Source organism: Salvelinus namaycush, chromosome 3 (genome assembly GCF_016432855.1).
Source record: "Salvelinus namaycush isolate Seneca chromosome 3, SaNama_1.0, whole genome shotgun sequence".
In the NCBI taxonomy this organism is placed as follows: Eukaryota; Metazoa; Chordata; class Actinopteri; order Salmoniformes; family Salmonidae; genus Salvelinus; species Salvelinus namaycush.
The window spans coordinates 93,945,073-93,972,170 of record NC_052309.1 but is presented as its reverse complement, the minus strand read 5'-3'; the positions used below and the strand labels follow the sequence as shown (position 1 = coordinate 93,972,170).

At 44.8% G+C, this 27,098-nt stretch overlaps 1 long non-coding RNA gene across 1 annotated transcript; it reads left to right on the top strand.

The window, feature by feature from the left end:
* The first annotated feature begins 23,248 nt into the window (after positions 1-23,248).
* Positions 23,249-27,084, top strand: LOC120043357. Its single transcript, XR_005476412.1, has 4 exons — positions 23,249-23,351; positions 24,008-24,052; positions 26,673-26,706; positions 27,053-27,084. It is a non-coding gene; the product is annotated as an uncharacterized LOC120043357 (long non-coding RNA).
* The last annotated feature ends 14 nt before the right edge of the window (positions 27,085-27,098 follow it).

Here is a 27,098-nt window from a genome sequence, read left to right as displayed (position 1 = left end):
GAGAGAGGTAGTTAGCAAAGTAGGCCAAAGACTGCTCAGAGACACCAATACTCCTTAGTATGTCAGATCTCTCCAAAAGGAGATGTGGGTGTGGAGTCAGGCGCAAGAGAAAGCAAGTTTCCGAAAAGGGCGTTTAATAAACAGGGTCCAAAGAACAGGAAAAACAGGACTACAACAGTAGCCTCAAAACACCTGTACAACAGAACCTAAAAAAACGCAACCCAAAACTGAACAACAGAAAACGCAACAATCCCGCACAAAACCCAGAGGAAATGGCGAGATTTAAATACCCCCCCTAATTACCCAAATAGAACACAGGTGAAACACAAGACAGACATGACCAAAAGAAAAGGAAAAAGGATCGGTGACAGCTAGTAGACCGACAAGCGCCGCCCAAACAGGGAGAGGAGCCACCTTCGGTGGAAGTCGTGACAGTACCCTCCCCCCCCCCCGACGCGCGGCTCCCGCAGCGCGCCGACGCCGGCCTCGAGGACAACCCGGAGGGCGAGGAGCAGGGCGATCTGGATGGAGGCGGTGGAACTCACCCAGCAGAGATGGGTCCAAGATGTCCCCCACCGGCACCCAGCACCTCTCCTCCGGACCGTACCCCTCCCAATCCACAAGGTACTGCAGGCCCCCCACCCGACGTCTAGAGTCCAGGATGGAACGTACAGTGTACGCCGGACCCCCCTCGACGTCCAGGGGGGGCGGAGGGACCTCCCGTACCTCAACGTCCTGCAGTGGACCAGCTACCACCGGCCAGAGGAGAGACACATGAAACGAGGGGTTAATACGATAGTAAGAGGGGAGCTGTAACCTATAACACACCTCGTTTATTCTTCTCAGGACTTTAAATGGCCCCACAAACCGCGGGCCCAGCTTCCGGCAGGGCAGGCGGAGGGGCAGGTTTCGGGTCAAGAGCCAGACCCTGTCCCCCGGTGCGAACACGGGGCCTCACTACGGTGGCGGTCAGCGCTCACCTTCTGTCGCCCACCGGCCCGTTTCAGAGATTCCTGGACGGCTCTCCAGGTTTCCTTTGAGCGCTGCACCCAATACTCCACCGCAGGAGCCTCGGTCTGACTCCACGGGACCAGGACCGGCTGATAGCCCAGCACGCACTGAAACGGCGACAGGTCCTTGGAGGCGTGGCGAAGTGAATTTTGGGCCATCTCGGCCCATGGGACGAACCTCGCCCACTCTTCAGGCCGGTCCTGGCAATACAACCGCAGAAACCTGCCCACATCCTGGTTCACTCTCTCCACCTGCCCATTACTCTCGGGATGAAAACCAGATGTCAGGCTGATCGAGACCCCCAGACGCTCCATGAACGCCCTCCAAATCCGGGAAGTGAACTGTGGACCCCGATCAGAAACTATGTCCTCAGGCACCCCGTAGTGCCGGAAGACGTGTGTAAACAGGGCCTCCGCAGTCTGTAGGGCCGTAGGGAGACCGGGCAAAGGGAGGAGATGGCAGGACTTAGAGAACCGATCCACAATGACCAGGATCGTGGTGTTCCCCTGTGACGGAGGAAGATCGGTAAGGAAGTCCACAGACAGGTGTGACCAAGGCCGCTGTGGAATTAGGAGGGGCTGTAACTTCCCTCTAGGCAGGTGTCTAGGAGCCTTACACTGGGCGCACACCGAACAGGAGGAAACATAAACCCTCACATCCTTAGCCAAGGTGGGCCACCAGTACTTCCCCCTAAGAGCCTGCACCGTCCTATCAATCCCTGGATGACCAGAGAAGGGCCCACCCGCGTGTGGGCCCACCTGATCAATCTATCACGAACACCAAGTGGGATGTACCTCTGACCAGCTGGACACTGTGGTGGAGGAGGTTCTAACCGGGACGCCCGCTCGATGTCCGCGTCCACCTCCCATACCACCGGAGCCACCAGACAAGAGGCCGGAAGAATGGGGGTGGGATCGATGGGCCGCTCCTCGGTATCATAGAGACGGGACAGTGCGTCGGCCTTAGCGTTACGGGAACCTGTTCTGTAAGAGATGGTGAAATGAAATCTGGTGAAAAACATCGCCCACCTTGCCTGACGAGGATTCAGTCTCCTCGCCGCCCGGATGTTCTCCAGATTACGGTGGTCAGTCCAGATAAGAAAAGAGTGTTTCACCCCCTCAAGCCAATGTCTCCACACCTTCAGAGCTTTGACCACAGCCAGCAACTCCCGGTACCCCACATCATAGTTTCGCTCCGCCGGACTGAGCTTCCTTGAAAAGAAAGCTCAGGGGCGAAGCTTCAGGGGCGTGCCCGAGCGCTGTGATAGCACGGCTCCAACACCAGCCTCGGACGCGTCCACCTCCACTATGAATGCCAATGAGGGGTCCGGATGTGCCAATACGGGAGCATCGGTAAACAACGCCTTCAGACGACCAAAAGCTCTGTTTGCCTCCGCCGACCACCGCAAACGCACCGCCCCCCCCTTCAGCAGTGAGGTAATAGGAGCAGCCACCTGCCCAAAGCCCCGAATAAACCTCCGGTAGTAAATGGCAAACCCTAAAAACCGCTGCACCTCCTTTACCGTGGTCGGAGTCGGCTAATTACGCACGGCCGCAATGCGGTCACACTCCATCACCACCCCAGAAGTGGAAATGCGATACCCCAGGAAAGAGACAGCTTGTTTGGAGAACACACATTTCTCAGCCTTGACGTACAGGTCATGCTCCAACAGTCGTCCAAGTACCTTGCGCACCAGAGACACATGCGGAATAGATCAGTATGTCATCGATGTAAACCACCACACCCTGCCCGTGCAGGTCCCTGAGCATCTCGTCAACAAAGGATTGGAAAACGGCTGGAGCATTTTTCAACCCATACGGCATGACGAGGTACTCATAATGGCCAGATGTGGTACTAAACACGGTCTTCCACTCATCTCCCACCCGGATTCGCACCAAGTTATACGCGCTCCTGAGATACAGTTTTGTGAAGAAGCGTGCTCCGTGGAATGACTCCACCGCCGTGGCGATGAGAGGTAGCGGGTAACTGAACCATACTGTGATGGAATTTAGACCTCTATAGTCAATGCATGGATGCAGGCCTCCCTCCTTCTTCACAAAAAAGAAACTCGAGGTGGCAGGTGACGTGGAGGGCCGAATGTACCCCTGTCCCAGAGATTCGGTGACATATGCCTCCATAGCCACCATCTCCTCCTGTGACAGGGGATACACGTGACTCCTGGGAAGTGCGGCGTTCACCTAGAGGTTTATCGCACAATCCCCTTGTCGATGAGGTGGTAATTGGGTCGCCCTCTTTTTACAGAAAGCGATTGCCAAATCGGCATATTTGGGGGGAATGCGCACGGTGGAGACTTGGTCTGGACTCTCCACCGTCGTTGCACCGATGGAAACTCCCACACACCTACTTGAGCACTCCACCCCTTAAGAGCGCCCTGTTTCCAAGAAATTTTAGGATTGTGATAAGCACCACTGGAAACGCAGGAGAATCAATGAGGAAGAGACTAATTCGCTCCTCATGACCCCCCTGCATCACCATGTCCAGTGGAACCGTGGCCTCCCTGATCAGCCCTGACCCTAACGGCCGACTATCTAGGGCGTGCACGGGGAAGGGTTGGTCCATCTGAACCAAGGGAATCCCTAACTTAAGCGCGAAACCGCGGTTCATAAAACTCCCCGCTGCGAGATTTAAATACCCCCCCTAATTACCAAAATAGAACACAGGTGAAACACAAGACAGACATAACCAAAAGAAAAGGAAAAAGGATCGGTGGCAGCTAGTAGACCGGCGACGACGACCGCCGAGCGCCGCCCGAACAGGGAGAGGAGCCACCTTCGGTGGAAGTCGTGACAGGCCCACAAGAATGGAATGGTCTGCCGTATCAAAAGTCAATAAAAATAGCAGCACAATATTGCTTAGAATCAAGGGCAAATGGTGACATCATTGAGGACCTTTAAGGATGCAGTGACACATCCATAACCTGAGTGGAAACCAGATTGCATACCCGAGAGAATACTATAGACATCAAGAAAGCCAGTCAGTTGATTATTGACAAGTTTTTCCAACACTTTTGATAAACAGGGCAAAATAGAAATAGGCCTATAACAGTTAGGATTAGCTTGATCTCCCACTTTAAAGAAAGGACGAACTGTGGCTGCCTTCCAAGCAATGGGAACCTGCCCAGAAAGGAGAGACAGGTTAAAAAGTTTAGAGATAGGCTTTACGATGATAGGGGCAGCAACCTTAAAGAAGAAAAGGTCTAAACCATCTGACCCAGATGTGTTTTTGGGGTCAAGTTTAAGGAGCTCCTTTAGCACCTCGGACTCAGTGACTGCCTGAAGGGAGAAACTTTGTAGTGGGGCAGGGGAAAAAGAGGGAGAAGCATCGGGGATAGTCGCATAAGAAGGGGTGGGAGATGAGGAAATGTTGGATGGGCAAGGAGGCATGGCTGAGCCAAATAGGAGTCCTGACTTAATGAAGTGGTGATTAAAGAGCTCAGCCATGTGCTTCTTGTCAGTAACAACCACATCATCAACATTAAGGGACATGGGCAGCTGTGAGGAGGGTTTATTCTCCAGGTCTTTAACTGTTTTCCAGAACTACTTGGGGTTAGACCCACAGAGAGAGAACTGCTCCGTAAAGTAACTAACTTTGGCCTTCCGGATAGCCTGAGTGCACTTATTTATCATTTGCCTGAACGTTAGCCAGTCAGCCTGAGTATGTGTGTGCCAAGCCTTTCGCCAAATGCAATTCTTGAGGTGGAGTAACTCTGCAAGATCACCGTCGAACTAGGGGCTGAACCTGTTTTTAATTCTCATTTTCTTTCCTTTTCTGGGTGTTTGGAGTCATACATTGTGGGATTGGTGATAATCTGAGAAATATTTAGGGAGTCCCATTGCTTTAGGACTTGGTCAGGTTGTTTAAGCATATCCCAGTTTAGGTCACATAGCAGGAAAAATTCAGACTTAGTGTAAGGGGCCAGGAGAGAGCTTAGGGCATATAGGGTATAGGCCGGTGCTGATGGAGGACGATAGCACCCAGCAACAGTCAACAAAGAGCTATTTGAAAGTTTAATGCTTAAAACCAGCAAATCATATTGTTTGGGGACAGACTTGGTAAAGACAACCGAGCACTGAAGGTGATCCTTGGTAAAGATTCACTCCCCCACCTTTGGAAGATCTGTCTTGCCGAAAAGGGTTATAACCAAAAAGGTTAACATCAGTATTCAAAACACTTCCTTAACCACGTCTCAGTAATGACCAACACATCTGGATTGATCAGGTAAGATGAATACAAAGCCAGCGAGAGGTGGTTAGAATAGGATGGGAGGCCAAAAGTCTGTGTAACCAATAGAGAGTCAGAGTCCCGAGTGTGGGAACAAACATAGTCTGTCCCACAGTTGGATAAATAAAGTTTGTAGTCAAAGTACGCAGGAGTCATGAGGCAAACAGCAAAATAGCAAAATACACAATATTTAAAAAATTATATATAACGACTTGGGGCTAGCCATTATAAGTTCAGAGTTACTCGCCCCAACAGTGCGTCTGTGCTGTTGGCGAGCGAAAGCGAGAGCGAGAGCGAGAGCGAGAGAGAGAGAGAGAGAGAGAGAGAGAGAGAGAGAGAGAGAGAGGGGTGAGTGTGGTGGAGGTACCTGTACCAGACAGGGGGAGACAGGCCAGGGCAGACGGTGAACAGATCGCCAGGTGGAATCCAAGCAGCAGTGCAGCAGGCAATGGGAGTAGGTGTGTGTCACACCCACTTGGAAGAAGCCTTTATTTCTGGAGGCAGATTTCTTGTAGAAAATGCCAGTGAATGGTCTTTGAACAGCAGGAGGGGGCTTCAGAGGATGCTTCAAAGACTCCTGACTGGTTGGGACAAAAGCCCTTTTACTTCACACCTTAGTGCTAATTGAATTTGTATCTGGTCTGTCCTTTCAAGCCTGGGAGCTCAGTTCCAGGTTGGAATGGTGTCCTCGGGTCTCTGTTTGTTTGCTAGAGCACCCTCTGTGTAGCTTGGAAAAAGAAAACCTTGGAAGCAGTAATCTCTACGGTTAATTGTGGTCAAAATCTGGAGTGAAGGCCATGCTGTGGAGAGTATGCTGTGGAGAGTAGCATCCTGCATATGTACCTGCCGAAAAATCCAAGTTCATCTAACTCCAAATCTATCCTTTCGTAAAAAACATGTTGAAAGATGTGAGAGCTCACATTAAGCTGTGTCTCTCTCTCTCTCTCTGAGGGGGGCGTGTCCTCTACAATCCTACATGTCCTCTACAATCCTACAAATCCTTACCCACATATGCAGTCAGGCACTAGCCTTTTGGGGGCCCTAAGCCCAAAATGTCATTTCCTGCAATCTTACACATTTTGCCATGGGTCATAGAGATAATGTTTCAGTTTTAAAGCAAGGGCACATTTAGCAGTTTTACAGGTAATGCCTTGCAATTCTACACATTTTGCCATAGGGTGCAGAGAAATGTTTGCCGTTTTTAAGCTAATTTCCTGAAATTCTACACATTTTGCCTTGACTTATGGTATGTTAATATGATATCTGAGTGAGAGTTACTTACCAGAGCTGGCTAGGCTAACTTGCTGACATGGGCTAATTGAGTGACTGCCAGTGACCCCAACTGAATTCCTAATATTTGGAAAGTGATCTGCGGGCCGTGCCGCCTGTTACCCAATTCCTTGCATAGAGCATTACCTTTGGCCAAGGGTGTGCTGGTATATGCAATCTCAGTGGTACATCTCCTGCTATCACAAAGAACAATGGGCAGTGCGTATTTTTGTGCGATGCGAAAAGATCTATGCTGGCTAGACCGTATCTCTCCCAGTCTTGGTTCAGCACCTGGGGATGGAACCTCCAATCGCTGTATAGGGGATTCCCTCTGGACAACAAGTTCGCTCTCACATTCAGTACGCCTGGGACATGACTCACGTGTAGTGAAAGTAGGTGTGCCCTGCTCCACAAAATAATCTTGACAGCTATTCTGTGTAGATGCAGAGAGCGAGTGCCACCCTGGCAGTTGATGTATGCCACCTCAGTCGTATTGTCTGTCCCAACAAGCTCTTACAGTCTCACTGCAGAATTAGACATTCATCCACGTTCTCCAAATGTCAAATTTCAAAGTTGTTCCAAACGTCAAATTTCAACGTTTTTTAGTTAGTCTTACTGCTCTGTATCGTTCCATTTCTCCAAACATCAAATTTTGAAGCTAAGGGTTAAGTTTAGGCACTCATTACGAATGGTTAGCGTAAGGGTTAAGGTTTGGGATAGGGTTAAAACCCCAAATAAAACAACTGGGATCAGACACACAACCTTCTGATCCAGAGTTGCAGTCATTCCAATGGGTAACGGTTAAGGTTAGGAATATGTTTGAACAGCGAGAGGCACTGTTGGAACAACATGATGTGGCTGTCCGATAAGAGAGAGAATCCAGTATTCTATTTTATGTGTGGGCATCAAAGAGCTCTTTTTCTGGTTGATCTTGAAACATAACTCTTTGAGGTGGGTTACAAGGGAAGCCGTGTCTCATACCGCTTGCTTGGGTGCTATAGCCTCCACACACTTGATGAATGTACGGGAAGATAGGGCTAGCCCGAAGGGAACAGCAAGGTATTCGTAGGCTGTGCCTTCAAAGGCGAACCTGAGAAGCTTCCTGTGTGCAGGCAGAATATTTTTGTGAAAATAAGCATCCTGAGGTCAACTGGTGAACCAGTTGCCTTGACAAATAGAGCAAGACAGCACATTGATAGTAAGCATATGGAACGTGAACTTCCTCAAGAAGCTGTTGAGGACCCGTATGTCCAAAAGGGAACCAGGAAGTACCGGGAGTATAAGCCTAGATTGTTACAATGAGCGAAGGGGGGGAACCCAAGAGCGGACTCAGAAGAGGAAGCCGGGATGAATGCACAAAGAGGTTTATTGATCACAGAGAAATGGGGAGTGCAGAACCGGGGTAGCTCAGATGAGTTGCAAAAACCAGGAGGGTAGAGTGAGGTTGGAGTTGGCTGAGTAGAACAGGGGAACAGGTCCTGAGGGGAATCCAAGGTGATGGTGGTGAGTGATATACAGAGCAAGGTGGTTGGTGGTGAGATGTGGAACAGGAAACAGGAGCCAGAGACAGAGCGGTAACTGCAAGGAGAGGACACAAATGGTGTAAGGCAGGAAAACGAGCAAAGCAGCACAACAGGATCTTGAGAATAGACAAAAGGCTAGAATGATAACTGACTGGGCAGAGATTACGATCTGTCAGAGTGGAGGTGGCAGGAATGAGTATGTGGAGGTGGCAGGAATGAGTATATGTAGAGGTCTTGATTTATGGGACGATTTGCAGCTGGTAGGGATCTGCTCTGACTCCAGCACACCTGTCTCCAACCACACAATCACAACTGCAGGTTAAGACAATACCGGATGAACACCAGAGGACGTAGTGGGCGCAGATGTGACATAGATGGCTCTCTGCCACTGATACTACTCTGCCCCTTTGATTAGTAGAGAGGAAATTGTCTGCTCTAGTATGCAGTCTGAGTCGCCATTTGCTATTGAAACCAAAACTCTGTTGAAAATGGGTGGCTTCATAGAGAACTGCAGTCTGTACCCCTTTATGACTGTGGACAAGACCCAGGGCTGGACTGCCAGCTCCCTGCTCTTGCGGTGAGTCGCCCACAAGTCTGATGACTCTCGCACATGTAAGAAATTGTAATAGGGACTGGAAACTAGTAATAACTACATTTCAACATAAGTCATCTTTTATACAAAATACACATACTCCTCATTTCTCTTGGACATATGCTGGACTTATTAAGACACCAACTACAGACACACATAATTCCCCTCCCCCATGATAACCACAGACACACACAACTCAGGGTTGGAGCTCAAGACAAAGAACTATCTCAGGAACCAATGGAACGTGGACACCAGGCCTGTTCAGGACTACCCAAGACCCAGATCGACCAATCGGAAGGCCAGACTTCCAGATCAACCTACTTTGCTTGTTGTCTATATAAAACTGTACAACTGTTGAAACTACCCTCTTTTCCGGACGGTTCCATAAGAATCAGATAGAAAGAGCCTTGCTGCAAGATTTTACTAAGATATCTTTACATGTGATTAAACGGCCTTATTATAAAATTATCCACCTCGTCCTATTGTCTCCTCTTGTTCTCCTGTCAACAGTAAACGTTTTATTAACAGACTTGGTAAGCAGAGGATGGTTTCATCTTTGAATTCGGCCCAATAGAAAATTCATCGGACAGGAGACGAGAGGGAGAAAGATTCCAGAGGAGAGGTGACCTTTTCGAGGGAGAATCGCGATTCAACCCACCCAGGAAACTGATCAGAGAGCTCGAAACAAAAAAGGTGAGCAGATGCCTGTTTAATCAAAATCTGCATATTGTATTATAGCCAATATCTAAATTCAATGATCAGGAGTACTGTGGTGAGTGTGAATTGTTGCTAAATTTATGTGGAATTGTTTAGAATCTAAGGCATAGTGTAAGGATATCTGCGTTAAAAATGTATTCCAAGTAGTCTGATAACAGTGAGGAATTAAATGAATTTTGTCTGAATATATTCCAAGTAGTCTGATAACAGTGAGGAATTAAATGAATTTTGTCTGAATATATTCCAAGTAGTCTGATAACAGTGAGGAATTAAATGAATTTTGTCTGAATATATTCCAAGTAGTCTGATAACAGTGAGGAATTAAATTAATTTTGTCTGAGATGTATTCCAAGTAGTCTGATATACCAGTGAGGAATTGATGAAATTGTGATATTGTGTGATCAAGTTGGTAATAGCGAACCTGAGTCTACTGGAGTTGGCATTCCAGTAGACAGAAGGTTATGCGTGATATTCTGAATGTATTCCAAGTAGTCTGATAACAGTGAGGAATTAAATGAATTTTGTCTAAAATGTATTCCAAGTAGTCTGATATACCAGTGAGGAATTGATGAAATTAAATGATGAAATATGAAATAAGTTGCATGAGCAGAACCGAGACTAGTCGATAACGCCAAATCAATGTGGGTGATTGAACGTTCCACGAGGCCGATTGCTACTAACTAGCCATATGCTAAGTTGAGGCTGTGCTAAAGTGACCGCCGTGTCGATGTGTATGTTGCTGTGAAGCAACTATTTTCTGCTGATGAGTTGACCTGATTTTTCCCTCTCGTGCTGTTGATAAATCCTTAAGGGTTAGAATTAATTTGACAATTATTTTAGAAGCGCTAGAATATACTAGTATGTTGTCCCCAAAGGAAATTTCTTAAATGTTTTGGCAAAGTATTTAATTAATCGGAAAAAAGTTCAAATTAATCAAAAAGTTAAAAGCAATAATATCTTTCGAATAAAAGATCTTATAATTGCCATTCCAATTATATCAGGAGCGCTTGAATTCATTTAGTATATTGTTCCAAAAGGAAACTTCTGAAATATTTTGCCAAAGTATTTAATTAATTGAATAAGCGAAAAGCAATAATATTTTTTATTATAAGTACCTAAAACTGTCATTCCAATTATATCAGGAGCGCGTGAATATATTCGTATATTGTTTCAAAAAGATATAGCTGAAATATTGTTGGAAAACGAAAATAATTCATCGAATACACGGCAATAAAATTCTTTGTCCACGCGGGTCGGACACGAGACTGGGGGGGGGTTAGAGAAAAAAAATACATCGCTGGTTTCGATCAGTGACGGGCTAAAGTATACAAAGATAATAATAGACCCAGACATAGCTTAACGACAAAATGACCACGACTATCGTCCCCAAACACAAATTCAATGAATACTTGGATCAGAGAATGCAGGACAGAAGAGGGGGAGGGGTCCGTCCCATGATGTATCAACCACGTGCGGCCCTTCAACCCGCATACAATCACCCCAATCCAGACCCGAATCAGCAATCACCTCCCCCTTTCCAGGGCATGTCTGACGAATATGCCCCATGGCCCTGAAGCTGCTCACCACTAACCTACACTCATCATTGACCTGGACTACTGAAGCATCAAAGGCTTTTGCACTCTTGAAAACAGATCTCCAAGTGGCAGTAGCCTTAACAGCACCTGACTAAAAAAAACAAGTTCCATCTGGATGTTTCTGAAAAAGAAGGATTTACATCATCCATCCTTTTCCAGAACCTAGAGGGGGAGAGTAGAGTGTTGAGGTATCACTCCTCCAAACTGGACCACATGGAAGTAGGACAAACCACATGCTCCAGGTATGTGGCTGCAGTGGCAAAAGCTATTGGAAAAACAGCCCACATGATAATGTGCCATCCATTAAAAATCCACACCCACCATGGGGTTGCAGCATATCTGATGAGCAAAGAATTCACGTTCAGCGCTGAAAGGAAAACGAAAATCCAGAATAAATGCACACAATCACACATCACATTTGTCAACACTGACAAAAACATGGCAGACGCACTCAATGCTGAAGGTCTACCCCACTCCTGTGCAGAAAGAGCTGCACAGGAACTGAAACGGAGACCTGACCTGGGGAACGAACCACTCACCAACCCGGACCTATGGTTATACACAGATGGATGCTGCTATAGAGGAGAAGAAGGGAACATAGCAGCATACACAGTGGTGCAGCAGCTTCCGAAGGGATCACACGTGACTTTGGAATCTGCTACCATCCCACAACCTGCATCAGCCCAATTAGCTGAAATCATAGGTTTGACACAAGCACTGGAAAGAGCTGAAGGGAAGACTGAACATCTACACCGACTCAGCTTATGCTCATGGAGCAGTCCATACGAATGGATCACAATGGCTGAGACGCAACTTCACCACCACAGGAAACCTTCCAATCAAACACAAGACACAGATGAAAAAACTGATTAAATCGGTCTCACTACCTGAGAAGGTGGCCATCATGAAGTGTAAAGGACACCAACAACTGAAAAACAGAGTCGGCGAGGGAAATGATGCAGCTGATAAAGCAGCCAAGAAAGCTGGCGGATACACCCTGAGACAAATGGTACTACGGACCCAACCAGCTCGGACTGAGCACACAAAGCAACACATAAAAGAACTCCAGGCCACAGCAGGACCCTATGAACACTCAGTATGGGCATAGAAAGAGGCCACCAAGGGACCTGATGAACTGTGGAGATGCCATGATGGCAGACTAGTGGCCCCAGCAAACCTATGTCCAGAACTAATACGAGAAGCTCATGGGCACACACACACGAAGGCAAACTAAAGACTTTACAGAAGGTGTCCCACATCTGGTGGCACCCACACATGAAAGACATGACAGATTTGTGTTGTGACGAGTGTAGCATTTGTGGTAGCCACAATCCAAAGAAACCATACCAAATGCCCATGGGCTCATACCCAGTCCCAAATGCTTGTTTTCAGGACATCAGCATAGATTACACAGATATGGGGAAAGACAATGTGACAAATGGAAAAAGGTACCTGTTAGTTATGGTAGACAGGTTCTCTAAATGGGTTGAGGCAATACCAACAGCAAGGGAGGATGCAAAATAGGTCATTAAGTGGCTGCAAACCGAACTCATGTGTATTGTTTAATGACAAACGCTCCATGTACCAATAGGGTCGGATGTGTAAATGTCAACTGATTAATGGATGTTGTTTAATGATGGGGTTAGTGTACAGGCCACAATCTCATAAGTCTCGTGGAACGCGCCAATCAAAGGTATGTGCAGGTTTGAAGTTGATTTGGGTTAAAGTCCTGCCCCTGGCGTTGCTGGCCATGATAGCCTCTCCAGGTGCAGGCACCCATCTCTCTCCTCATGAGACAATGGCTGGAGGAGTCATGCTGGGTTCACCAAGGGAGGGAGGTCATATGCCCGCCCTTGATGTACAACAAATTGTAATGTCTGATAATTGACGGAACTTTCTGCAGCTCTCTCCACACAGATTCACAAGGTCCAACGGGGAAGCTGACGGGAGATCCGGCACCACTGAAGGAAAAATTGGTGACTAGGTGGGGTGAAAGTCCACAAGAGAAAGTGGCTAGAACCCAGGTGGACTGGACTGTACGAAGTGAGGGAGGTTACTTCACACTCAGTCCAGGTCAAAGGTAAATCAGGCGCACCTTGGCACCACCTCACACATTGCACTCCAGCCCCAATCCCTTCTAGAACACTGACAGAAGTCAGAGCTGATTTAAACAGCTTAAATTCGATTCCAAATGAAGACATTCCTGACTCAGGTGATGCGGCATCAAACTCCGCCTCCCCTGATAAAGGAACCTCGCCCAGTTAGAGGGATATTTCTCCCTCCCTGGGCAAGGCTAGGGATATCTGGCCCCTTATTTGTGATATTCCTACTGATATTTGGGGTGTCCCTGGGGACTTTCACATGGTTAATAGAATAACAATAACCGGATCCCCATGGATGTATGTCACGGACACTCTAGTCTAACTAGGTAATAATAGATTAAAAAATTAAAAAAATTAAAAATTTAGAAAACAATAGTTAAAATAAGAAACTAATATGGCTCAAATTGAGAAGGTTGAATAAGAGTGGGTGGAGAGCTGTGCAGAGAATGGACAGAAGATGGCAGTATTGCAGCACCCAATGGTCTCCCAGCCGACGGGGAGCCTGGTTGAATGCTGGTGACATAATTTTGTTTTTTGGAGTAAACATTAAGGTTAAGGGTTTCCGTGTACCCAGAGATAAGATATCTTAAAAGAATACACTCATATGGGAATAGGAGTTTTACTTTCTGAGTTTTATTTAGGCAAGGGACTTTGAGAAGATAAAGGGTTCTTTTGGTATGTCTAGATATGGAACACGAATGTAGGTGTAACCTTTTGACCTATTTTCTGTTTTCGTTGCATTTTTCCGGTGACTTGATCACTCACGGGGAAAATGTAGTGAGAATAATGAAGTTGTGTCATTTGGGATACTAGTTTTGAGGTAAATTGATTATAATAGAGTTTATAACTCTTGACCATAAGGTAAGCATTTGTATTGGCCATTAGAAGATAGAGATAGGTTTATTAAGGTTATGAAAGGACTTTAGAGATTGACACTATAAGACATGTTGTTATTTTTAAATCCATGCAGATAAAGTCAAAACAGTGAGACACTTAGTTAATATTGCAAAGGAACACATAGTTGTTATTGACTATTATTAGAAAAAGGCAGACAGAGGGGTCTACCCCGCACTGTTGAGACCTTGAAGGTTTGAGAGCAGAGTGGGGAGGGTGGACCAGGAAATGAGCAAGGTAGGCTGTGAAATAAGATAGGAGAGAAAGGGGTTAACATATATAAGCAGCACAGATACATTTCAAAGTAGATAAGTCACTTGACAGAGAATTGGAAAAGAATAGATATGAATGTACGCCCAAGGGAGAATTGGATATGCGGCGAATAAAAGGGACGTTCCTATATGATATGATGTACTAAGTCATTATTTAGAGTAGGTAAGGTTGATACCTGGCCAGAGCCAGGTATCAAACGAAGGAGGGTACATTGTGGTCTAGGAAAGGATGGGGCCTATTGGATAATAAACTTATTTAAAATTAAAAATTTCTAGCTAAAAAAATAGGCATAGAAGTTAAATATATAATCAGAAAGAACATGAGAAACTGTTTGTTAACCAAACCTGTATGTCCAGGAGTTTATGCATTGCAGGTGAATTAAGGGAGAAGGTGAATCACTCGACCTGGGGGCATATCGCACTTGGAGGGTGAGACACACTGACACTGCCGAATGATCACAGAGTTAAGGAGAAGAACCGTTGCTAATAGAGCTCGGGGATCAACTCCTTAATGAAGAATCCCCTGACCCCGACCTCTCAACACTGTGTACATTCATAGAAGTGAAAGTGTTGTTTGATCTCTGGCTGATGATGTGTTCTCGGGGAGAGGGTGGGGTTTTACAGGACTGCTTGTAGTCCTGAGCTGTCTGATTAGGATACGATGGGGATGTTACCATCGCAGTGCTGCCAGAACCACCACCAGTTCCAACGGACCAGGGTTCAGCCGGCCTCCTCCACCACTTCAAGACCAAGTCCCACGCCATCACCTAAGCTCTCCAATCTGGTACAGATAATAAATATAAAAGACATCTCAGATAGTGAACATTTGGGGACTGAAACTGGTTATGAGGAAAGGGAGAATATGTGGTTGGCCTACAAAACACTTAATAGAAAGGACTGTGTCGTATGTGGACATGCCAGACCTATTCTGGCTGCTCACCCATTTGTCCTAAGTAATGGGGAAGGTTGGATGTGCATATTGGAAAGTTCAAGCCAAATTCAACCCTGTGTAAAACTCTGAGTCTTGTGTTCCCAGAAGTCCCTCCCCAGAAGGTACCGTGGGGAGTTAAGGCATATGGGGGATATAACAGCTGTATCACTGGTACAGGTAGAGGTATAGACTATGGAAGGCTCCCTACTACTACCTGCATCACTAATGCCACTATTAACTAGAGGTGTTGCTGATGTATGGTGGATGTGTGGACCTGCCAGGCGGTTGACCCCATTTTGAAAGGAAATTGTCGTTGCACATGTGTTTTGGCCAGTCTGATACCACCATTGCCTATTATTGAGGTTATAGCTAACCAACTTCTGGGAGCTGTACATGACACAGAGACTCGGTACCAACCCAGGAGACGGCAGAACCGTGACGCTCCTTGGTCCGAGGGTACAGATAACATGCACACCAACCTGTTGGGGGTCCCAATAGGGGTCCCCCACGAATTCCAGACATTAAACAGGAATGATGGCCTGTGGCATCTGATGCCCATCATTGGCCCAGCTATTGTTGATGCTAAAACAATAGGTCTGGATCAATTATATCTACTATAATTAATGATGATTTGTTAAACACACCCACACAGGACTTACAGGGATGGCTGAACAATTGGATGCTACCTCACAAACCAGTAGACACAATAGACTAACACTGGACATAAGTCTGGCCAACCAGGGAGGTGTATGTAAAAAGATTGTAGAACAGTGTTGCACGTTTGTTCCTAACAATACTAGTCCGGATGGGAGCATTTCAAAAGCTCTGAGTGGGTTGGCAAGGTTATCAGTGGAGATGAAGGGTCTTGCAGGTGTGGAGGAGAGTGGACTGTTCCCCTGGCTGGGTGGTTGTTTTGGTAAGTACACTGCAATGATGATTACTGGATTTCTGACACTAGTTGTTGTTTTTCATTTCTGTGTTGCTTGTATCATACCTTGTTTGAAGAAGTTTGTTACAGATGTGTAAGGGGCCTCTGGTATGATGCCGTTGCTTGATGCTCCAGTTGGAGAGGCTGATACGAAATCAAGCTTCCGCAGGAGAGTGGGCTGACAGAGGAGGACCCTTGGTTTGCTGTAGTTGATGCTGTTGAATGAATAAAAAGTGATGTTTGTCCTCCCTGATGTGAAGGTTTGAAGTTCCCGGGTGGCGACGAGCCCACCTGGTACAGATTGTATAGAGGGATGGACCTGAGGGTTTAACATATTCTCGTTTTTTAGTTTACTAATGTGTGGTTGGCCACTCCAGGTGTAGTTATTGGAGTGGTCTCCTTTTTGGTCCTTGCTCATTTACGACTCAACTTACATTGATGCTATTGGTGTCCCTAGGGGGTGCCAGATGAATATAAACTGGTGGACCAAGTGACAGCTGGGTTTGAATCTTCTGTCTGTTGGTGGTGAACAGTTAGTAAAAATGTGGACAGAATTAACTACATTCATTTTAATGTCCAGAAACTGGGCAATTGGACTCAACAAGGCTTCGAGGCGGTCCATGGACAATTGGCAGCTACGTCCCTGATGGCATTTCAAAATAGAATCGCGGTTGATATGTTATTGGCTGAACGGGCGGGGGTCTGTGCAATGTTTGGTGAACAGTGTTGTACTTTCATTCCCAATAACACAGCTACGGATGGGAGTCTGACTGTAGCATTGGAGGGACTTCGTACCCTTAATGGTAAGATGAAACAGCATTCTGGAGTGGACACTACTATGTGGGACTCATGGATGGATGCTTTTGGTAAATATAAGACGCTGGTTTCCTCCATCCTAGTATCAATTTCTGTTTTTGCGGCCATTCTTGTACTTTGTGGATGCTGTTGCATTCCATGTGCGCGCACGCTTGCTAGCCGTGTTATAACTGCCGCCATAGACCCTAATCAGGAAAGGGCCCAAATGTTCCCATTGCTTGATGATGGGGAAGCTGGACCTGTCTATCTATTCGAGGACTAAGATACTTTTATGTCACGTCTCTTGTGAGACGTGAAGAGAGGGAATTAAAAATTTGTCTTCTGACAAATTTTATCCCTTAGCTTTGTCTTTTTTATACTTTTATGTCACGTCTCTTGTGAGACGTGAAGAGAGGGATGTGTCAGAATTTGTAATAGGGACTGGAAACTAGTAATAACTACATTTCAACATAAGTCATCTTTTATACAAAATACACATACTCCTCATTTCTCTTGGACATATGCTGGACTTATTAAGACACCAACTACAGACACACATAATTCCCCTCCCCCATGATAACCACAGACACACACAACTCAGGGTTGGAGCTCAAGACAAAGAACTATCTCAGGAACCAATGGAACGTGGACACCAGGCCTGTTCAGGACTACCCAAGACCCAGATCGACCAATCGGAAGGCCAGACTTCCAGATCAACCTACTTTGCTTGTTGTCTATATAAAACTGTACAACTGTTGAAACTACCCTCTTTTCCGGACGGTTCCATAAGAATCAGATAGAAAGAGCCTTGCTGCAAGATTTTACTAAGATATCTTTACATGTGATTAAACGGCCTTATTATAAAATTATCCACCTCGTCCTATTGTCTCCTCTTGTTCTCCTGTCAACAGTAAACGTTTTATTAACACACACCAGTGTCATATTTTTGCTCTGTACCCTAGGCAAGGCGCCTGGATGCAACAAACTTTTGTATTACAAAGCACAGTGTTAAAACACTGGGCAATTTGTCTTCCTGCCTCTCTTGCTTGTGAAAGCGCCAATGAGAGAGCTATGGCACAGGGGGTGAGGCCCCCCCCATCTTCCCTGTGAGCGGATGCATAGAGATTAGCTGCTCTATATGAGCGGCAGGGTTTTAGAAGTGCGGATGTGGCGGGAGTCTGTGCTCCAGCCGAGAGGAGGCAGGCCAGGACAAGGAGTGAACTGTTGGATGCTCCTCAGAAGCCCCTTCTTTCCCCCAAGGGATTCAGGGTGCAGGACCCTGATGCGGTAGCAGCGAAAGACCGCTTCCCCTACTGTTAGCCTCTGTTAGGAGAGCCGAACTGTGGGTTAGCTGCCTGCTGCATTTCTGTGGGTTTTGAGTTACGTTAAACCCTGAAGCCCTGGCTCGTGGAAGGGGAGACCGGGTTACCACAGTACCCAGGTCTACAGGGCAAGCAGAAGTTGAAGGCTTCACCTTCATTCTTGCAGAGTTTGTACTTCTGCTGCATGGCAGCAACAGTTAATTCGGCACTATAGGAGCATCAAGGAAATCTGCCTATTCTTTGTACGAGAGGTTGGACAATTTGAACCACAACGCTCTCTCCCCCGCGCGCCATAAGACTCATGGTGCACCCACAGCCTCTGGAGGCTCGGAAGTTGAGATCTGCAATGACGCAGATCTTGTCCCATTGGTCCTGTTTGGCTGTGCCTTTGACTTAGAGAATGCTCATCTCTTGTAACAAATCGACCTGGTAAGCCAACAGTAGAGACGTTACGTTCAACGCCCGTACTGAACATGCCACAGACACGTATACCTTTTGGAATATGGAGGCGGTGAAGCACTCCATCTTCCCAGGGAGATCAGTGCTGTTCATACTTTCCTCCCATTGAACCAGTCCCTCTTGGCACTGCCACCCCCCATGGGTGCAGGCCATGTATTTGTCATCGCGTGCTGATGTGCGCTGAGGGAGGAAGAGTACCTCGAGCCAATGGTCTTGAATCTCCTTTTCCTCCTCTCCCTACTTTCACTTCTCGTCCTCCTTGCTGTTTCATCTTGATACAGCAAATCGAGGACCCCGTATTCCATAAGGTATGTGGGGTAGCCTCAAGACAAGTCTTGTTTGGGGGCTGCTCTGCACACTCGCCGATGGAGGGAGTTTGCAGGCAGTGCCCTACAATGTACACAGTACTTGTATTATTAAGCAAGTAAATCCAAGACACTCAATTTAGAATGTATGTTACGTTTCGTATGGTATGTATTAATTTGTGGATGTCCATCACCCATTTTGTATGATATGTTAGGAATAACAATTTGTATTATATGTTACGAATTTGCAAATCATACAATATGTTATGAATTTGCTAAATTTTCAATATGTTACAAAATCTGCAAAACTTATGTTATGTTATGAATTCTAGCTAGGTGGCTAGGATAATAACGTTAGCTAGCTGGCTAGGATGCTAATGTTAGCTAGCTGGTTAACGTTAGCTAGTCAGCTAGCTTGCTAAATAGCGATTTTCGTAAATTAACTTTGTCTCTACATTAACTAACATATTCCTCTCAACTGTACATTTTTTGTATGATTCGTTTTAATTACTTACATTTGCTTCCATCCTAGTATTTTTGTCAGCCATCTTTGCTGAAGAATATCTCCAGCCCAGGGTCGCATACCGTCAAATTAGTCATGGGAACCACTCGATATGATTGGTCATAGCCCAGTGGTCGTCGCAGGGGATTTGCATAAAGTTGGGAAATTTTGAACTTTTTTACATCCTCCCACGCCACGTTTATGCCACCCAACGGTCCCCCGCTCTCCGCTTCCCAAGGCTTTTCTTCCATTGAAAATAAATGGGAAGCGGTGTTTCAATGCACGGCACCACATGCTAGTGTACACGGCAGGGCAAAAGAGCTTTCATTGTCTGCTTATATACCCCCTTTATTTATCCTACAGTTCTGACTTGGTGTACAGGGAGAATACTGTAAGAACAGCCCATGTTCTGAATTCTGTCCTCTACATTTCAAAAGTCTTAGCTTGCTCATTAATGTCTTAATTGAAATTACGTATTGCCTCTTATCCGCTCGTCATTCCCTAATGCCATAGTTTGTACATCGCAATTTTAAGTAGAAACCACATTAGTTTAAGCAAGTCAGCCATATCCACTATGTTTCTTAAAAAGGCAGTAAATGAGGTTGAATATCTGTTTCGTTGCCAGACAAGACTCCGCTGATAGCCAGGTGTAGCTGTGGTAAGGATTTACTCCATGGTGCTGAAAAGAAAGCTCTGCTGTTGGGACAGCTTTATGTAGGCCCTAACATTTTGTGGGCACTGTTTGTCACCGTTATAGTGCAATTAATGTATTGTTTAATGTTGTGTTGTGTAGTGGCTTTGCTGGCACACATCTAAAACATTCTTTGGGAGTTTGCCCCACCACGATTTACATGCTAAAATCGCCACTGAGAACAGGGTTTCCCAAACTCAGTACTGGAGCACTACACAGCTGATTAAAATAATAAACTCATCATTTTTATTTATTTTATTTCACCTTTTTTTTAACCTGGTAGGCCAGTTGAGAACAAATTCTCATTTACAACTGCAACCTGGCCAAGATAAAGCAAAGCAGTGCGACACAAACAACAACACAGAGTTACACATGGGATAAACAAACTTACAGTCAATAACACAATAGAAAAGTCTATATACAGTGTGTGCAAATGTAAGATTGGGTGGGCTATTTACAGATGGGCTATGTACAGGTGCAATGATCAGTAAGCTGCTCTGACAGCTGATGCTTAAAGTTAGTGAGGGAGATATAAGACTCCAGCTTCAGTGATTTTTGCAATTCGTTCCAGTCATTGGCAGCAGAGAATTGGAAGGAAAGGCGGAGGAGTTGGCTTTGGCGGTGACCATGGAAATATACCTGCTGGAGCGCGTGCTACTGGTGGGTGCTGCTATGGTGACCAGTGAGCTGAGATAAGTCGGGGCTTTACCTAGCAAAGACTTATAAATGACCTGGAGCCACTGGGTTTGTCGACGAATATGTAACGAGGGCTGGCCCACGAGAGCATACAGGTCGCAGTGGTGGGTAGTATATGGGGCTTTGGTGACAAAACAGATGGCACCGTGATAGACTACATCCAGTTTGCTGAGTAGAGTGTTGGGGGCTATTTTGTAAATGACATTGCTGAAGTCAAGGATCGGTAGGATAGTCAGTTTTACGAGGGTATGTTTGGCAGCATGAGTGAAGGAGGCTTTGTTGCGAAATAGGAAGCCGATTCTAGATTTAATTATGGATTGGAGATGCTTAATGTGAGTCTGGAAGGAGAGTTTACAGACTAACCAGACACCTAGGTATTTGTAGTTGTCCACATATTCTAAGTCAGAACCGTCCAGAGTTGTGATGCTAGATGGGTGGGCGGGTGCGGGCAGCAATCGGTTGAAGAGCATGCATTTAGTTTTACTTTCATTTAAGAGCAGTTGGAGGCAACGGAAGGAGTGTTGTATGGCATTGAAGCTCGTCTGGAGGGTTGTTAACACAGTGTCCAAGGAAAGGCCAGAAGTGTACAGAATGGTGTCGTCTGCGTAGAGGTGGATCAGAGAATCACCAGCATCAAGAGCGACATCATTGATGTATACAGAGAAAAGAGTCGGCCAGTAGGGAAAGGGGGATCAGTAGGGAAAGGGGGGAAACCTAGTGTTGTACAACTGAATGCATTCAACTGAAATGTGTCTCCCGCATTTAGTATGGTGTTTATCAGTGGAAGCTGCTGAGAGGAGGACGGCTCATAATAATGGCTGGAAGGGAGCGATTGAATGGCATCAAACACATGGAAACCATCTTATCGCCTTCCTCTTAATCCGCTCCAGCCATTACCACTAGACTGACCTCCCCAATTAAGGTGTCACCAACCTCCTGCCAGAGCCCTGCAAAATGACCTCCAGCAGGCCACAAATGTGCATGTGTCTGCTCAAACGGTCAGAAACAGACTCCATGAGGGTGGTATGAGGGCCCGACGTCCACAGGTGGGGGTTGTGCTTACAGCCCAACACCGTGCAGGACGTTTGGCATTTGCCAGAGAACACCAAGATTGGCAAATTCGCCACTGGCGCCCTGTGCTCTTCACAGATGAAAGCAGGTTCACACTGAGCACATGAGCACATGTGACAGACGTGACAGAGTCTGGAGACGCCGTGGAGAACGTTCTGCTGCCTGCAACATCCTCCAGCATGACCGGTTTGGCGGTGGGTCAGTCATGGTGTGGGGTGGCATTTCTTTGTGGGGCTGCACAGCCCTCCATGTGCTCGCCAGAGGTAGCCTGACTGCCATTAGGTACCGAGATGAGATCCTCAGAGCCCTTGTGAGACCATATGCTGACACATGCACATTTGTGGCCTGCTGGAGGTCATTTTGCAGGGCTCTGGCAGTGCTTCTCCTGCTCAAAGGCGGAGGTAGCGGTCCTGCTGCTGGGTTGTTGCCCTCCTACGGCCTCCTCCACGTCTCCTGATGTACTGGCCTGTCTCCTGGTAGCGCCTCCATGCTCTGGTTACTACGCTGACAGACACAGCAAACCTTCTTGCCACAGCTCGCATTGATGTGCCATCCTGGATGAGCTGCACTACCTGAGCCACTTGTGTGGGTTGTAGACTCCGTCTCATGATACCACTAGAGTGAAAGCACCGCCAGCATTCAAAAGTGACCAAAACATCAGCCAGGAAGCATAGGAATGAGAAGTGGTCTGTGGTCACCACCTGCAGAATCACTCCTTTATTGGGGGTGTCTTGCTAATTGCCTATAATTTCCACCTTTTGTCTATTCCATTTGCACAACAGCATGTGAAATTTATTGTCAATCAGTGTTGCTTCCTAAGTGGACAGTTTGATTTCACAGAAGTGTGATTGACTTGGAGTTACATTGTGTTGTTTAAGTGTTCCCTTTATTTTTTTGAGCAGTGTATATATATAGATAGCTTAAAACATTTTTTTAATCCTCCTGTGACTAAACTGGTCAAATGAATGTCCAACATTTGTGTGCTCTGATAGCATCATTTATGATTTTATTAATCTGCTTTTTCCATGTTTCAGTCTAAATGACCTTCATCAGGATTTATTTTCTGAAAAATATTCTGTTACTAGCTAGATTTTAAATTAATAGCAACAGCAAGCACATGAGATTAGATATGTCTAACTGAGGAGTGTGAGGTCTGAAGAAGTCATGTGATTTATTAGCTCAGCCTGGATGTGGTCTTTTTCCTGTTTTTCCAGTTGAGCATTTTTCCTCAAGCACCTTCATTCATTGGTTTAAAGAAGTCATGTGATTTACCAGAAGCGCACAGTATAAATAAAGATGGACATGCATGACGCAGACACAAAAAAACGAAACAAAAATATTATCAGAGGGGTGTGAAAAGTAGTGTCAATATAACCATGACACTTATTTGGGACATCATTGAATACTTGAGCGATCTTATTCTTTGGATAACAGGTATAGACCATTTTTTGTCAATTTGTTTATTTTATATTATAATAATTGTATCATTGATGTTATGTTTACAAATTAGGCATACATTATATAGTTACTTATTTTGATACAGTGTTTCTTATTTTAAAGGGTTATTTAGGGATCTTTTAGTGTTATCTTAATTTGTCCAATGTTGATATGGTCCCAGAAAATTGTGCATCCGCAGTAATATTTTTAAGATAACCGAAGCGCACTTTCAGTAAAAATAAAAAAAATGTGATTAAGATGCATTTTGCACACAACACTCACATAGTCTGAGCAGACCTGGGTAAAAAATATCAGCTACATAAAATGCACTAATAAAAATAATACAAACTCCAGCACACAGGTAATCTTGATTCCAACAAATTAATGGATCTTTTAACTATTGTTTCAGTCTTGGTCTACCTTCATCAGGGTAGCTAAATAAAGTGCCCCTGAAATATTTGAAGTATTGGACAGTATATATTTGACCCCAGGTCTGAGTCTGTGATACAGTCAGGGTTAGTTAGAGTCACACCTGTTTACAGAAATTGTGGCAGACAAGACAGAAGTGTAAGTAAAAGTAGGAGACTAATCGGTATGTGTGTGTGGGTAGTCAGTTTTATGTACAGTAATTCCATTGGACTTTGTCTTTAAAGGGATGTGGCTGTTTAAATCAACTACACCACCTATGCCTACTGCAGGTAAGTTGTAGTTAATCAGAAACAAAGGCACATTCACTCTGTACCGTCCTACTGTAATGTACAGTATGTACAGTATGCTGTCTCTATTCCTGTATTGGTTGAACTCAGTTCACGTCCTATGTGTCTGGTGCATCATAGCAGCTCGGCACATGATTTTATGCCAACCTCTTCATTAGCCCACTACAGGACCATTTACTTATAGAAGTACTAAAAATATAAACCATCAAATTCACAGAAACTTTTTCATAACACATCAGGATGAACTATACGCACACACAAAAGTGTGATGTGAAGGTTGATGGTTCTATGTGGAATCATAATGACTCAAAGAACCCTTGGAGCTCTTCAATGTTTTTTTGCAGTTCACAAAAGGGTTCTTTGCTCTTTTAGTGATAATTAAAATGTAGGGGAGGTAGCTTATTCAAATATTTTGGGGTGTGGTGTTATAAGGGATTTGCGTCAATTCAATCTGGTATCAGGACAAAATGTGATTCAGAGTCACCGAATATACTTTAAGTATTTTTATTAAACTCAAGCGATAAATGGTAAATGCAATTTTCGTATATACGGGTTCTCTGTATCACCTCGCAGGATAGAACAGAGAACTGGCAGGATGTAAGTAAACAGCTGTTCTTATACGGTGACAGGCGTAGTTCCAACCCATCTGTTGGCCTACCACAGAGGCTGAGCGTGGTTTAAACTTTGCTCAGCCTATCGCCGGCGCTCAGGCTAGTCCCAGCCTCTTGGTGCTCCTTGGTGTCCGGCGCTGTTGCTGTGTAGATTACGCTCCCACACCCTAGAGACTGGGGCCAGACAGTTCTGTAACATTGTCTGAGCTATTTGCACCTGCATAGAAAGCATACTGTTCTCGCTCAAGGTTAACCACAGCTTCTCAGCACACTATCTGGGGCACAATGTTACTTTCAGCACACACACACAGACACCCAGGCGCCCAGGCTAACAGTTGCTAATATTATATCACATGTGATATAGCATTGGGTTATAGTGCAATAAACACAAATCCTAACAGTGTGCTCACAGCTCTTTCTGTGCAACTGGGAGTGTTGTGTGTACCTAATTTGTTGTGTTTTGCCATTACATATTATATGACTATGGCCAGTGACAGTGTCTTGTGAAAGAGTTGCATAACCTTGTGTCAATTGAGAATGGTTGTGGATGAAAAAAGGTTTGGCTCTTTAATCTATATGGTCCAAATCAGGATGATCCATACTTCTTCGAAAATATTTATACCAATTTATTGAACTTACAGGCAACAAACGATCAAATCACTATTGTGGGAAACCATAACACAGTGTTAAGTACATGAATGAACCGTAAGGGAAATCACTCTATAAACTATCATCACCGTGCCCTTAAGGAAATCACAAATAGTATGGACACATTAGAAATAGTGGATATTTGGAGACTAGTGAGGTATACATGAAGGAGACTTAATCAAGCTAGTCGTCTTGACTACTTTCGTGTCTTTTTCTCTCTTGCATCAAAGGTTAAAAAAGTTTTAATAGTAGACAGAATGTGATCGGATCATTATCTAATTGGCCTTCACATAACTCTCATAGAATTTTCACGTGGACAAGGATATTGGAAATTTACTGGAGGACAATTTATTTTTAACTAAGCCAAAATAATTTATAACAGAATTTTCCCAGTACAATATACAATACCAGTCAAAAGTTTGGTTCACCTACTCATTCCAGGGTTTTTACTTATTTGTACTATTTTTACTATCTTCTCTATACCACCCTACCTTGTCACAACACAACTGATTGTCTCAAACGCATTAAGAAGGAAAGAAATTCCAAATTAACTTTGAACAAGATACACCTGTTAATTGAAATGCATTCCAGGTGACTACCTCATGAAGCTGGTTGAGAGAATGCCAAGATTGTGCAAAGCTGTCATCAAGGCAATGGGTGGCTACTTTGAAGAATCTGTATTTGAAAATAGATTTGGATTTGTTGAACACATTTTTGGTTACTACATGATTCCATATGTGTTATTTCATAGTTTTGATGTCTTGACTATTATTCTACAATGTAGAAAATAGTTTAAATATTATATATTTTTTTTGAATGAGTAGGTGTGTCGAAACGTTTGACTGGTACTGTAGGTTCAGAAAATCCATTATTGTTTGGTATACCTTTAAATGTACCTTCAGAGGTCATTCAATTCAATTTTCATCAATAATACAAAAGCAGTTTCTGTCTAAGGAGACAAGACTAACAAGGGAAATACATTAACTAATAGTACAGGTAGATAGCAATAAAAACGATACTACAGAGATACAATATAAGTTAGAGAAAAAACAAAAAGAACTGGAGGAACTTATTCAAGAAAGATCTAATGTAATCTATTACAATTATAAAGCAAACTGGATGGCAAATGGAGAAAAATCCAAAAGAGTTGTAACCATAGCAGAACCCTTTGTTGGTGCTATGTAGCTTCTTTATATAACCTTCAAAAAGGGTTCCGCAATGGTTATAAGCAAAAGAACCCCTATCTGGTACTATTTAGAATTTGTTTTGTGTGTGTATGATCCAAGATCATTGTAGTATATCATAGTATATTGCATTTATATCAACATATGTTTGTTTAACAGTTTTTGAAAAGGAATGGAGGATCACACCCTGGGGGTACGTTTGAAAATACTGTGTACACTGTTCACCTCCCATTTAAACCTAACATTTAACTAAATGGCATCATTCCAAGTGCGTCTATTTGTTTAAAAGGTACACTCGGTGATATGACAGCATCATACAAATGGGGCGACTTCCTGCTTACAGACATACAGTAACAGCAATAAAACCGATTGCAAACCAACCAAAACGGCCACTTCTGGCTCTTCACAAATTATGCCTTTCCAATTTATGTGGCAGTCTTGGCACATGCTGTTGATTTCTGTAAGCAGGAAACTGCCTGCTGTGTCATGTCATATCGCTGAGTCTACCTCTAAACTTGTTCTCTACTCCCCTATGACAGTCAGAAAGAGGTAATACTGCAGAAATTGAAAGACTATGTTTCTGGA